The sequence below is a fragment of the Macrobrachium rosenbergii genome, chromosome 22 (genome assembly GCF_040412425.1).
Source record: "Macrobrachium rosenbergii isolate ZJJX-2024 chromosome 22, ASM4041242v1, whole genome shotgun sequence".
NCBI classification, from domain to species: Eukaryota; Metazoa; Arthropoda; class Malacostraca; order Decapoda; family Palaemonidae; genus Macrobrachium; species Macrobrachium rosenbergii.
Genome location: NC_089762.1, coordinates 15,748,753 through 15,762,769, shown reverse-complemented (window position 1 = coordinate 15,762,769; position 14,017 = coordinate 15,748,753). Strand labels below are relative to the sequence as shown.

Genomic DNA, 14,017 nt, shown 5'->3' with positions numbered 1-14,017 from the left:
TCAGCTACCATATTCTCTTTGTTCATTATACTGTAAACCAATAATTTATATCCTCTTGTGTAATGCTCTGCTCTGGTGGCTTCTCTTTGGCTCTCTGGCTCATGGCACCAGGTTTTGATGTAGAAAACTTATTTTTGGTAGTCACTGTTAGAGTCCTCATGAGTTGCCCTTCCATGGTCTACCAGAGCCCATGAGACCAGACTAATATCGAAGAATTCTCTTTGTTTGTTCTCATGGTTGGTATTGTGCCAGCATTGATAAACACTATAAACACATGAAGGGAGAATGTATGGACTTAGAGATAAGAGGGCACTATCCCTTATCTTCAGCTTAAGGTGTACCTGGGTTGTTTACTAGAACCGATAGGAAGAAGAAGTGATTAATGCGCATGCCCAGTCTGCCATATTGTTTGCACAAACAGCTCAACACAGGAATCACAGTCAGCATTCCTGTTGGTCAGTGCAGGATGATCCTTGCCCAAATCCCCATGCCTTTTCATCAGGAAAGGGAGGGCTTGAGGAAAGTCAACAGCTACTATCAAAAATACATTTTCTTATGTTAAAACCTGGCTTTGATAGTTGTTGCTTGTCACCTCAAGGAGCTTTACAAAGAAATTGACAGGTGACAAAAAGGCTTAATCCCAACTACCCAAAAGAAAAAATTTTTGACCGACGCCAAGCCTCGTTTTCAAGTTCCGCTCTTGTTCCAAATACCCCCAGGTTTTGCAACAAAAACAAAAACAGAACGTGAACTTATGTTTTAGGTGAAGTACCACAGTACCTTACCTAAGCGCAAGGTTTGGTTGGGCAGTCTTGTTGCACCTTCCATAGCAATAGTTAGCATACCCACCAGTCAAGGAGACCCCTGGTTTTCACTGTAGTGCCTATGGGGTTAGGACTAACCACACCACCTACTGATACACAGTGTAATTGAATTTGTTCTCGCTCATGGCAATAATGTTTAAAAATACTATTCAGATGACCACCTTGTGTCCCAGAGACTTCTTCGGGAAGAGACATTTCTGGAATAGCCAATGATGTACTGTTCTTCCTACTGTTATGTGACCTAGCAAAGGAGTATGGATTGCCTTTTTAACAATGAGGGACACTAAAATTATTCTCAACCCTTGTAGAGAGAGTGGTTTATTTGTGCTAGGGTGAAGGAAAATTGGACCCTCCAGGATGTTTGCCGTGACATCTAGGTAAACCTTATGCACATGAATCAGGCATAATGTTTTGTCTGCTAAATTGAGTTTTTGTATTAGAATAGATTTCCTTCTTAAAGGATTCTCATTCTTGGCAAGGAATGATTGTCCAGAAGACTAATAAATGACAACTAACTGTATGAGTGATATAGCGTTGTTCCCATCTAAGAGAGCCAAGTCCGCTAATCTGAGCTCCTGATGCTACAGCAATCAAGAAGATCGCCTTGTTGTGGTTGTATTGTCAGCTGGAATTGAGGGACCGAGAAGTTCAAGCACCTTTGTTCAGGGGTGAAGTACTGCAATTGGAAGCCTTCGGGAGCTGGTCCTTGTAGTAAAAAGACTGCAGAAGGGAAGTGACAATTTCTTTTTACTAGAGCTAATACCAAATTCATACAAGGGTTCCGCTAATGTATGCCATGATTGTTGCAACTGCAAGGCGTTTGTCTTCAAAAAGGTATATAAGAAGATAAAAGTGTTTCCACAGAAATCTCAACTTGGCTCTCAATATGGATATAATCTAAAAATATCTTCCATACGGACTGGTATTGTCAGATAGATGATATCCATAGTTTTTGCACTAGGTACCTAGCAATGTTAGCAATGTTGGGTGAGTAATTTTCATGGTAGACAATATTTAAAAAATCAACGGGTGAAGGTCTTGGCTCAGAAAGGATGATGCGTAGACAACTTTCCCTCCTACTGTCTGGGATAGAACAGTGGACGGTAGTGAAATTGATCTCTTCGCTGTTATTGGAGTAATAGGAACCAATGCCTGTTTGGCCAATTTTTAGCTATTAAGTAAGCTGTTCCTTTGAAGGTTATATGCTTGCTCAAACCTTCGGTGGGACAACAGAGGAAAAGGTATATTGTCTTCCACTTGCTCCAGTCTTGGTAGGAAGGCATTTTGATGTTGCTTGACTGTCCGGGTTGGGAGACACATACGCTGGGAGTTTGTGGTTTCATATGTGGCGAACAGGTCCATTTCCGGGTTGTAGCATGTTGGCTATTATGAAAAGAGTGGTTGTCCAACAACCACTCTGTTGAGGCTATCATTTTCGATAGTCTGCTAGTTAGCATTTTTAGAGATCCTGTGAGGTGAATTGCAGACAAGTGCCACTTTCTTGCTTGCACCATCCAAAGGATGCACAGCATTATCGTATTGAGAGGAGGTGAAAGTGGATCCTCACTTTGATTTGGTGATTACTGCAGTCATGTTGTTCAGGAACCAAATAAAATGGGTGTCTTTCTGAGGTTTGAGCCACGAGGAAAAAAGACACATCAGCTCCAGGAAATTGATATGACAATTCTCAAAGTGGCTGACCAACTTCTGCCACTGACGCATCTCTCCCAATGTCCTCCTCTAACCTGTCAACAGAGCTGTTTTGCCAGAGATTCCTTCCGAGTCCAAGGTGGGAGGTATCGCTCCAACTTTTTTTTTTTATTATTTTGATGTGAGGTCAGTCTGACATCTTTTTTTCTCACATGCACAGTCCGAATTTGTTCACATTTTTTAGTTACAATTTGGGTATTGGATCTATTACTGATGCGCAACAACAGCAGGCCCATCATACATTCTAATTGCTGTCTGAAACCATGCAAAGAATGCTTTGAGGTCTTTCATTATTATGTTTTAAGTATTGATGGGGAGAGACAACTGGTCATGAAGAATATCCCAACACAGTCCGAGTCACTAAAAGCGTCTGCTGTGCATGAGGCAGGATTTTTTCCGATTTATTGTAAAACCTTTTGACAGGAGTCTGTTGAGACCACTGTCAGGCTTCAAGCACTCTTAATTGTTGGCCCTCAGATTAACCAATCATTTGTGTAATTTATTAGTTGTATTCCTCTGTCTGAGTTCTCTAACAACCACGGGTTAAGCAATTTTATAAAACTCGGGGCAATTTGTTAGCCCAAAGTACATGAATTTGAACCTGTACTTGTCTTTTCCCTTATCTGGAACCCTAGGAAGGTGTGTAGGAACCGTTGATTGGCGATGATACACATAACCTCGTGAACATGCGTCAGAACCGATATAATTTTCGATGAATATATTTGAAAAGGCCGTGAACCTTGAACGTCAGAATGGACCCGTCAGAAATCAGATCGTTCAGATATATATATATATATATATATATATATATATATATATACTCTGTGTATATATATATATATATATATATATATATATATATATATATAGTTATATATATATACACATATATAAATAAAGATAAAATCCATGAAGGAAACGGAACACTGGAGTGCTGTGAGGCCTTTCACACGCCAGGTCCTTACTTAGCAGACTGGAAGAAATATAAAAGTATGTTTACAAAAGAAAGTTAATATAAATGACAGATGGGGATTATAAAGAAACATATGTACCTGGAATCCAACACAATTGAAGAATTAGGGAATTGTTAAAATAGGGATTAAATATTAAGATAGCTTACAGTGATTAGATCAGCAGGATAGGATACTAAAGATTATATAGAGCTCAGGATCAGACCACCTAAAAATTTTTAGGTGTTTGGGTCACTAACCTATATAATCTTTTAATTTTCCTGTCCCTGCCCTCACTGCTGATCCTAACTTTGTAAAAACCTCTAAGATTTAACTCTGTTTGCTTTTAGGTGGTCAGTCACTTAACCCAAAGCAATCTTTTTAATTGTCCTGTCCCTGCTCCTGAATGTTGATTCAATCTCGTAAAAATCTCTTTAAATATTTAATCTTGTTGGCAGTTCTACTAATTCTCAATTGTGTTGATTCCAGGTACATATGTTTCTTTATAATCCTTAATCATTTATATGAGCTTTCTTTGTAAACATACTTTATATTTCTTCAGTCCATAAGTAAAGGACCCAGGTCAAACCACAGCACTCCAGTGTTTCCAAGTACTTCTTTGGATTTTATCTTTATTTATATTCATCAAAGTTCCATATTTTTGTGATTCAGTTATACAATATATATATATATATATATATATATATATATATATATATATATATATATATATATATATATATATGGTGTGTGTGTAATGATAGTGTGTCAAGGATGACAATCAACATTTCAGTATATTTACTGTTTTTGGAGGTGTTGGCATCTAGTTATGCAGCTATAGAAAACTTTATAAGATTGGCTCGGGGCACTTTCCTGTGCTGATAAGGCTATAAGAGACAGAGCCAGGAATTAGTTGCACTCTTTTCAGCGGGCATGCCCAAGAAAGGGGAGTTGTGGTGCTCCTTCACCACTAAAGGAGTTACCCCTTCACAAAGATCTCCTTTTTGCCCCACTGGACAAGAACAGTCTTTTCCTGTGAGCTATGGTAGAACAGGTAGCAACGGAGCTCCAAAAGAAGGCAACCCATGACTTACTGGCACAATCAGACAAGCGACCGAAGGAGTTGAACCGTTCTTCTGCGGTTTCCTTCAACCTTTCTATCCCCTTCAACCACAGCCCTTTCGAGGTAGCAGAGGAAGAGCACAACCTCATCCATGCTTGAACCCTAGATCTATCCGACCAGTCACTAGGAAATCTACTTCAAGACCCACCTCTAGCAAGTGAGGATCCTTCAGTTTTGGAAGAAATGGGAAGCCAGATCTGTGGAACCATTGGTACTACAAGTATTCGATTCCCTTCAAGGAGAGACCTCCTTTTACGCCTTCTCCCATTGTCTTGAAGGTGTACTCTGAAGGCTTGGAGAGGTTTTTGGCCCTCTCAAAGGAGCTTTCAGCTCTTCTCAAGAAAAAAGCAATAGCGATGGTGGAAGACTTATCCTTGGAGGTTTTACAACCATTTATTTGTACAGTAACGCGCCGAGATAATGGACCATGGTATATCGCACTTCAGATATATCGGTGCGAAATGGAAATATCAGTTTGAGGGTTTTTGCCTCCAGATCGAGCGCCAAACTGTCTTTTAAAACTAGGTGCCAAAAGGAATGCTGAGACTTTGAGTGAGGGAGAAAGTGCATCACCCACACATGAATACATGTTTATGCTTACAGTACACTGTAATTTCGCTTTACAATATTGCAGTACACTCCCTGAACACCTGGATTAGCCCTAGTCACTGACCAGCCCAAACTATATCCCCATAATTTTACCCACAAACTGGGTAATTAACTGTCAGCGTTACCAGTGCTACAGGAAAAATCTTGTCAAATGAGTTACTTGAGGTACCGTTGACAACGCTGTTGCACATACTGGCCAACAGAGGCCGACACTCTCAATTGTTATTAGTTCGCAGTTCTGTGTGGGTGTGTCCCACATCAGGCGAACTTTTGGTCATTTAGCCCGACCCCCATTTAAAGAATTTGGAGATCAGATTATGATTCTGGACTGTTTTCAACACCTATTCTCCTGGATTTATACTTTGACTGGATTTGGAACTTCTCTCCCGGTTTTAACTTTGGATCGGTACTTTGGACTTGATTGGATAAGGCAGACAATAAGACGTTGCCGTCTGCTAGCGCTGCTGCTTCCACTTCATCTACATCGTCGACGACCGATACTCCTACTGCTGGAGATGCTGCCGCTCATCGGTCCTGCATGTCCTGCAAGCGTAGGATGAGTACCCTCAAACACGATCGACATTTTGTTTGTATGTTATGCAGGAAGGTTCAGTGTAGTATCGGTCAGATGTGACGAGTATAGGTCTTGATCAATAGATCAAATGAAGGATTATTTGAAACCCAGAAAATCCGTAGGTCAGGATCAGCTGTAGGGGTACAATCAGTAGATAAGGAAGTGTTAGATTCAGAGTTATTCAAGAAGTTAGAGGACAGTTTATCATCCAGTATGTCTAGCCCATTTCTAGCCTGATGAGTAAGTTAACAGAAAATAGAGATAGTGATAGTAGTAGCATAGTTGATTCTAATAATTCTTTTTCAGCCCCCCTGCCTGCTCCAGAACCAGCCCTGACAGGTGCTGGGGGTCATGGAGAACCGCAAGCCTTGAAGGTAGGTTCTGCTGGCCCCCCGGTGCGGAGCAGGCAGTGTTGGCAGCAGATTCCCCACTTCCCACTCAAGGTGTAAGTTCTGAGGTTGATGTAGAATTAGATAGGACACAGACGAGTAGGAAAAATAGGTTAGGAAGTGTTCGGGAAGAGAAGTGGAAGGTGTAGTCTTGTTCGGGTTTGGTTTGGGTTTCTAGTGTGACGACTTTGACTTTGGATCCATCTTCAGTTTTATTTCCTGCTTCGAGTTCCTTACAACAGAAGGTTTCTAAGTCCGTGGTTTGTCGTTCTGATGTGGTTTCAGGTTTGTCGGTTCTTAAGTGTTGGAGAACGCTCCTTCGTCTTCGAAGGTTCCTTTTCCTTCAGTGGATGAATTTGGTTCGTCTTGCAATGGTGGTAATTCTGGTGGTAGGGTTTTCAATTTGGCTCAATATAATGCAAAATTGTTGGGTTTGTCACAGGGGTATAGATTACTAGTTAGGCAATATTTTCAATTATGGGTTTTCCAACATTCACGATCACGTCTTGAAGAATTTTCCTGAGTTTGCTAGTGATGTCTATCAAGATTATCAAGAGGGAACAGAGTTGGCCTAGTTTTCTTTCTCTGAGTTTTCTTTTTTTCCCTGATTTCTTCTAAGCCTTCTTCCAATGTCTTTACACAATCTTCTTTATTGGGTCACTCTTCGGAGTCTTCTCTCGCTCATCCTGTTTTCTTTACCATTAGTCAGCAGAGCAAAGAATTTTCATTGGTTCAATCCTGTTGTGTTGGAGTTTTCAGTGGATCCCTCTCTCTCTTGGGGGTTGAGGTAAGGTGTACTTTTAGCGGGGCTGTCTTCTTTAGCACCTTACACAGGCCCTGTAGTTTTCTCAGGCTTCTGGTCTAGGTGCTTCACAGGCAGTTGCAGTGTCTTTCGCAACTGCGTATTTTCATCCTTTACTGGGTTTAGAATGTAAAATGTCCACCGCTGTTCTTGCAGATGCTACGGCATTTGGCGTTTCGTCTGTGTCATCATTGAGTTTATCAGTACCGATGGTGTCCTCAGCCTCTCCTTTTCACTAGAGTAGCTGGTAATTTTCCTTCTTCGGTCCCCATTGGTTCTGCAGCGCGTAGCTTGTCCTGAGAAACACCTTTGAGTACTGGACCAGTTGGTATGCTCTCCACCTGTCCAACGTCAGCGGTAGGTGCTCCGGTGGTTATTCTGAGTGTGGCTGCTTTCTTTTCTTTCCTTTCCTTCTACTTCTTTCTCAACTTTTCCTGCAGCTATTTCTGTTCCACCTTCTAAGGTGTTCAATGTGGGTTCGGCTTTGGTTCCAGGTCATCAAGGAGTTCTTCCTCCCTCTCCCTTAATCAGTGTGACTTCAGCTCCAGATACCTGTCCTGGTGCGGCGTTGGTTCATCTGTTGTTGGGTGGATTGGGTGTTGCGGCCTCTCCGCTCGCAGGGGTGGGCATTTTGTCGCCCAGGTGTTACGTCATTGTTGCTGGGTGGTGCGAGGTTTATGCAGTCGAGTGCGTCTGACTCAAGAGTTTTGTCATCGGCTTTAGTGGGTACAGGGTTTGTGCAACCGGGTTACGGTTGGCTCAGGTATGATAGGTATGTCAGGTGTTGGTCTCGCACATCCTGGTGTAGCGAGTTCCGGGTTATCGGGTGCAGCTCTTGCAGGTGGTCAGTCTGTCTCTTTTCTTGTCCTGGTTCAGTCGAACCAGTCTGACAGAGAATGCTCTTTTGAAGAAGAGGAGCTGGTACTAGATATAGATTTTTTCTCTAGCGAATGAAAGCGAGTATAAGCAGATGGTGGACTTTATCCATTCTCTCTATTCGCAGTCCAGGTTCCTGAGGAACCTACACAACCAAACCAAGCAATCTTTGAATCGTTGTATGCAACTAAACGAGTAGTCTCCCAAACATCAAGTAAAACCGGTCTGGTTTGGCCGAGTCAGGCAGGTGTTGAGGGAGGCGGACTGTAGGTTAGCTTCTCTTATCGGGTCGGGTAGACAGGATTCAACTTTGCTTCTTAGTCGGAAGGGGTTCTGTAGGATAGTGGGTAACCCTTCTGCCAGTGTCAGAGTTCCTCTCAACGAATATGTTGAAGCTCTTCTCTCTCGGGTTCCTTCGTCGAATCGTTTGGTAACGGTTACATCTCATGAGGCTTGTATTTTGGAAGACACTTTTTGCAGCCAGTCTGAGGCCTTGTCCCACTCTTTGTGGATGTTGTTTGGGTTGATGAGGTTTCTCAACAAAGCTGGATATGCTTCCTCCGATCCTGTGCTGTTTGACAACCTCATCACTCTGGTTTCGATGGGGTTGGCATACCAGGCTAACATTTCGGCTGGCTGTACAGCATTCTTTGGCAAGAAGAGGAGGGACTTCTTTTTAAATCATCTTCCGCCTCACTATCCGGACATGCATAAGAGGGTTCTGTTGAGGGCGCCCTTTGCACTCTGCAACAGTCTTTTTAGAGAAGAGGATGTCTCTTCCATGGTCAATTTCATCTCGTCATCGTCAGCAGTAGCGTCACAGGAGGCTATGATTCATGTAACTGCTCAGGGTTCAGGTGATGTGGCTGGTATGACGGAACTTTGTTGCTTACAACTCATTTCTCCAGTGTCTGCAATTATGCATCGTCGAGGGTACAGAATGTTGAAGTATCTAGCCCTTGGCTGATCCCTGCCTCCTCTTTAGAGGAGCTAGTATGGGCGAGGGATTTCTTATTGAATCTATGCAAGATACTAGGAATTCATCTGATCTTTGCCAAGGGTTGCCTGGTCCCAACACAATCTATAACCTTTCAGGGATGAGGATTCTATCTCTTCCTTTGAGGTTTTTTTTTCCCAACCCTGGAGAGGATGGGCTTCTGGAGGGATCAGGAACAAGAGGAATCAACAAATCTTCGGGAACTCAGGGCTGTAAAGGAAGCCCTCAGGTGTTTTTCAGTCCTAGTGCGCAACAGAGTAGTGGCTCTGTTTTGCGACAACGTAACTCCGTGTCGTATCAGAAGATCAACAGAACTCATTACTATAACACATAGAGTCCTGAGAAGGTGCGAAGAACGGAAAGCGTCTCTTCTTCCCCAGCTTGTATCAGGGAGTCTCAATGTACTGGCCGACTCATTAAGTCACTCTTGTCAGGTATTGGGGGGAGAGTGGACTTTGGCTCAGGAAGTAGTATGTCAGATTCTCCGGAAGTGGCAGCATCTGTGGACTTTTTCACGATGAGATTAAACCATCTTCCGGTTTATTCCTCACCAGTGGTGGACCCCATGTCGATAGGCACCGTTGCGATGTTACAAAATTGGAATCACATGCAGGTGTATGCTTTCCGCCATTCGGTCTCATTCATCAGGTAATCTGGAAATTGTGGGAGAGTGTCAAGACATCTATGACTCTAATAGCTCCTTGCTGGCCCTACGCTCTTGGTTTCCTAAGCTCCTTACATAAGTTCCGATGTTCCTTCCCATGCAGAACCTAGTTGCAAGGAGACTGCCGAGTGAGCAGCTAGACAGACCGGACTCTCTAAAGCTGTATCTAGACAGCTTTCTTTCAGCTTGAGAAAGTCAACCTGTAAGCTTTACCAGGTCAGCTGGGCAATGTATAGAAGTTGGTGTCGTAAGGAAGGTCATTCCACCTCTAGACCTTCCATAGCCAAAATAGCTGATTTTCTTTTATTCCTTCGGAAAGTCAAGGTTCTTTCGTATTCGGCGATTGCTGGCTACCACTCAACGCTTAGCAGTACACGTAGTTTCCATCTTCCTGAAAATTTCTAGTAGGAAGATCATCCATGATTTATTACATTCCTTTAAGTTTAACCATCCTGTCTTGCCGACTCGGGCTCCTGTGTGGGATTTGTCGGAAGTTCTAACGTTAAAACAACTGATTAAGAAGGTTTTTTTTTTTCTTATATTTTAACTACAGCTAGAAAGGTGGGCGAGCTTCAGGCAGTTTCTAGGCTGGTTTCCTAGGCGGGAAATGTTATGTATTTGTCTCTTCTTCCGGGATTCGTGGCGAAGTTGGAGTCAGAGGTTAACCCTCTGTCTCATTTGTTTAGGGTCCTTTATCGGCAAGAGTTCATTACCGGCAGTCCAGCGGAGATGTCCTTATGTCTGGTGCGAGCATTAAAAGTCTATTTATCAAAGGTTGAGAAACTCAGTCCGCGTACACTTGTCTCTCCGCGGAATCCTTTCCATCCGCTGTCAAAGAATGCGATTATTACTTTCTGAGGGAGATGATTTCCCAGGCTTCTCAGGGTTGTTCTTCGTTGTCTTCAAGCTCTGTATTACCCCAAGCACACAGTATTCAGAGTATGGCCACTTCATCTTCCTTTCTAAGGAATTATTCAGTGTCTTCTATTCCGGAGGCGGCTACTTAGAAGTCCGTCTCAATGTTTACTTCCTTTTACTTAAGAGACGTTCAATTCGCCTTGTTGGAGGGTTATTCTCTTAGTTTGTCTGTAGTGGCTAACTCTATTATCTAGGGTGCGTTCATTTAGCTGAGGTGGTATTCTCTTAGTGCGGAGGTTCTTAGGTTAACCAGATAGAGAAATTCCTTATAGTCTTTAGAATCTTAGGCAGCAATAATAGTATAATCACATGAACTTAGGTTTAATACGTTCCTAGTATCTTAGTCTTTGATAATTTCCTATGAGAGTCCAAGGGGTTCTCTAGTAGGCTAGGCTCTTTTTGTCGGCGTTGAAATACTTCTTCGCTTGTCAATAGTCTGGCATTATCTGGAGGATCAGTGGCTTGACACACTGCTTCATCCCCCCTCCATACATGAGAGGCTCTGAATAGCCACATAGGAGGTTCATCATACTCCTCCATACATGAGAGGCTCTGAATAGCCACATTGAAGGTTCATTGTACTCTTCCATACATGAGAGGTTCTGAAGAGCCACATGGGAGGTTGATGGACCGAGACAGTACTGACCTGACAGATGATCAAAGTACTCTCTGGCATGTCTCTTCACCGAAAGCATTGATTGATATGGTGAGTGTATGACTAAACAGATATCCTATGCAGAGCAGATCAGTGAGCTACCATCTCTGTGGTTGTAAAAAGGGGGCGTGCCGCAACCTAGATGGGTCTCCCTCTAGCATGTCTCTTTTAGATGAAAACATAGAATGATATGGTGACATACATTTACACATACATTTACACATAGTAGGTTGATAATGAGTTACCTGCTTATTCTCCATTGACAGGTTGGGCTGAATTAGATTGATCCCACCTCCATTAACATTTTGTTAGTCGAGCTAATTCAGGTGTTCAGTGGGTGTATTGCAATATGAAGATTTCATAATAAAATTAATATTGTAATACTTACCTGAACACCTAAATGATTCCCTCCCTCCTCCCCACTTCGATTTTAATGACTCACCTGGGGATGTCAGCCTCTGTCGGCCGGTATTTGCAGCAGCGTTGTCAACGGCACTTCAGGTAACTCATTTGACAAGATTTTTCCTGTAGCATTGGTAACGCTGACAGTTAATTACCCACTTTGTGGGTAAAATTATCGGGATATAGTTTGGGACGGTCAGTGACCAGGGCTAATTCAGGTGTTCTGGTAAGTATTACAATATTAGTTTTATTATGAAAACTTCATACTGTACTATATACTGTCCTGTAGTTTACATTAACCTGTTAAGCGTCCTTTATGAGAGAGTTAACGCTCCTGTATCTTCACATTCTCTAGCTTACGAAGCATTCATTTGGTCTATTCTAATTTTTGTTTTTTTGTGTTCTTTTTTTACATTGATATTGATTTTTGTATAAAGATATTCGGATAATAAATAATGTAGAATAAGAAAAGATGAAAGAATTTATTTTGCATTTTTATATCCTAAAGATTATAAGCATGAAACATAAAAGGAAAAAAAATTATTCTTTTGGATGCCATTCCTTGAAACATAGAGCCAGTATTTTAATGAACTGTTTCATTTCATTTTAATTTGTCATACCATTTTAGTGCACTTGATATTATAAGCAAACTTTTTATATATTCATCCAGAAACAGGATGGAAAATCTGTTTGTTGCTGCTACAATGTCCTCCATGACTTTGTCATCAAAAACTTCTAAAAAAACTCCACAGGGTTTCCCTTATCCTGAACAAAAGTTTGTGAAAACTGCAGCACACAGAGAGAAGTAATTTTTGTGCTGGTTATGGAAAAAAGCCACAATTGTTTCCTTTTATCGTAGTCATCACCATTCTCTGCAACAAGTAGTGATATAATATCTCTTCAGGCAAAAGATTTTCTTTCCCTTTAGATTGCTCATTATGGCAGGAAAATGAGATCAAACAAAAGACATCAGTTGTTTACCAATGAATGCCAGTAGGGTAGTGGGAGTTGAAAGGTCATTGTCCTTTTGTCAGACTGTCTTTTCCCTTAAAAATAGGTCGCCATTTACCACTAATTTACCCCATAGTGTTACCAACTGATGTTCCTACAGTTTTTATTAGAGGGAAGAGCATTTTGCCTCTGAATTCAGTAGTGCACCATCTTTGAAAGAGGTGGATGTGTTACTCTGTTGAAGGCATTGTGATAAGGCAGGGGTTATCAATGAGGGTACACGTGACCCCAGGGGGGTTTTAAGGGTTAGTTAGGGTTAGGGCCCTGGCTGCCCACTGACTGCATAGCCCCAGGTAAATAATTAGGGATTTTGACAAAGGAAAAATCTATTTCTGAGGGAGGCCCGTGTCACAACCACAGAACCACACTCGATAGACATCCCTATGTCAACATCCCCGAGAGAAGAGTGAGGGGCCGTGCCAGCTAATCACGCTCCCCAGGCCGCCACGCGACTCCAGCGCCATCTGAACTCATTCCAGACTAGCACCATCCCCAGGCTTGGCATGAGCCAGTAGGGGGGCGAACCTGTACCTCAAAATATTCTAGGGGGGGTCACCGGGTGACATGGGGCCTCCCTCAGAAATAGATTTTTCCTTTGTCAAAATCCCTTTTCTGAGTTCGGCCCCGTGTCACCCGGTGAAATAGTGTCAGAGAATCATGCCAAGACTGCAAAGCTACAACAGAATACAAAAGGTAACTGGAAAGAAACACATGCTATGGAAAAATAGATTTAATAAAAATATCTCAACAATGAAAATTGGGCTTAACTATAGGTAAATACTGGTGGCATAATACACCTCACATCAAAAGGGTACAATGAAATAGCAAACTTAACCTAGGAACAAGGTAGAAACACTAACATATATTACAATAGGGGAAAATAAAGGGCCCCTACAATTCAATAGAATAACCAGTAATTACAAACTTAAACCTAAAAGCAATGAGATACAATTGAAAGACAAAAATATATGAGGTACATGAAGCAAAATAAAAACCGCTTCAGTACCTCTGACTAAATGTAAATCCACAACATATCAAATCCAAATCACAAGACAAGCAATAATCAGGTATACCAGTATCGAGTATGAGGAGCAAGGCAGCGAGGCATGATCGATCCAGAAAGACAGGCAGTGAAATAAATGAGGCAGGCGGGCGGGGGGGAAAGGAAAGGGATAAGGATAATTAAGGTGGGGAGATGACACTTCCCACAGCCACTGTAGAAAATTTTAGAGCTTCGAGTGATTTTAAATAGTGACATTTAAATACTAGAGGTGATTTCCGTCCTGTGTACTTGGTAAGTTCGGCAAAATCCATATTATAAAAATAATTAGTGGAGGTAGCTACTGCTCGGATATCATGAACCTTTGGAACTGAATCCGGGTTAGCTTGCTTAATAAAATACAGAATTTGTTGTCTTATAGCATTCAAAGAGAGAGTACCGCCTTTCTCCTGATGAAAAGAGGACCCGACTTAAACTGTGGAGTTCTTTGTAGGTAAGACTTTAAGGTATATA

At 42.0% G+C, this 14,017-nt stretch overlaps 1 protein-coding gene across 6 annotated transcripts in view; it reads left to right on the top strand.

Annotated features, from left to right (window-relative positions):
- LOC136850600 (uncharacterized) overlaps positions 1-14,017 on the top strand; it is a 164,511-nt gene that overhangs the window by 119,937 nt on the left and 30,557 nt on the right. The window lies entirely within an intron of this gene.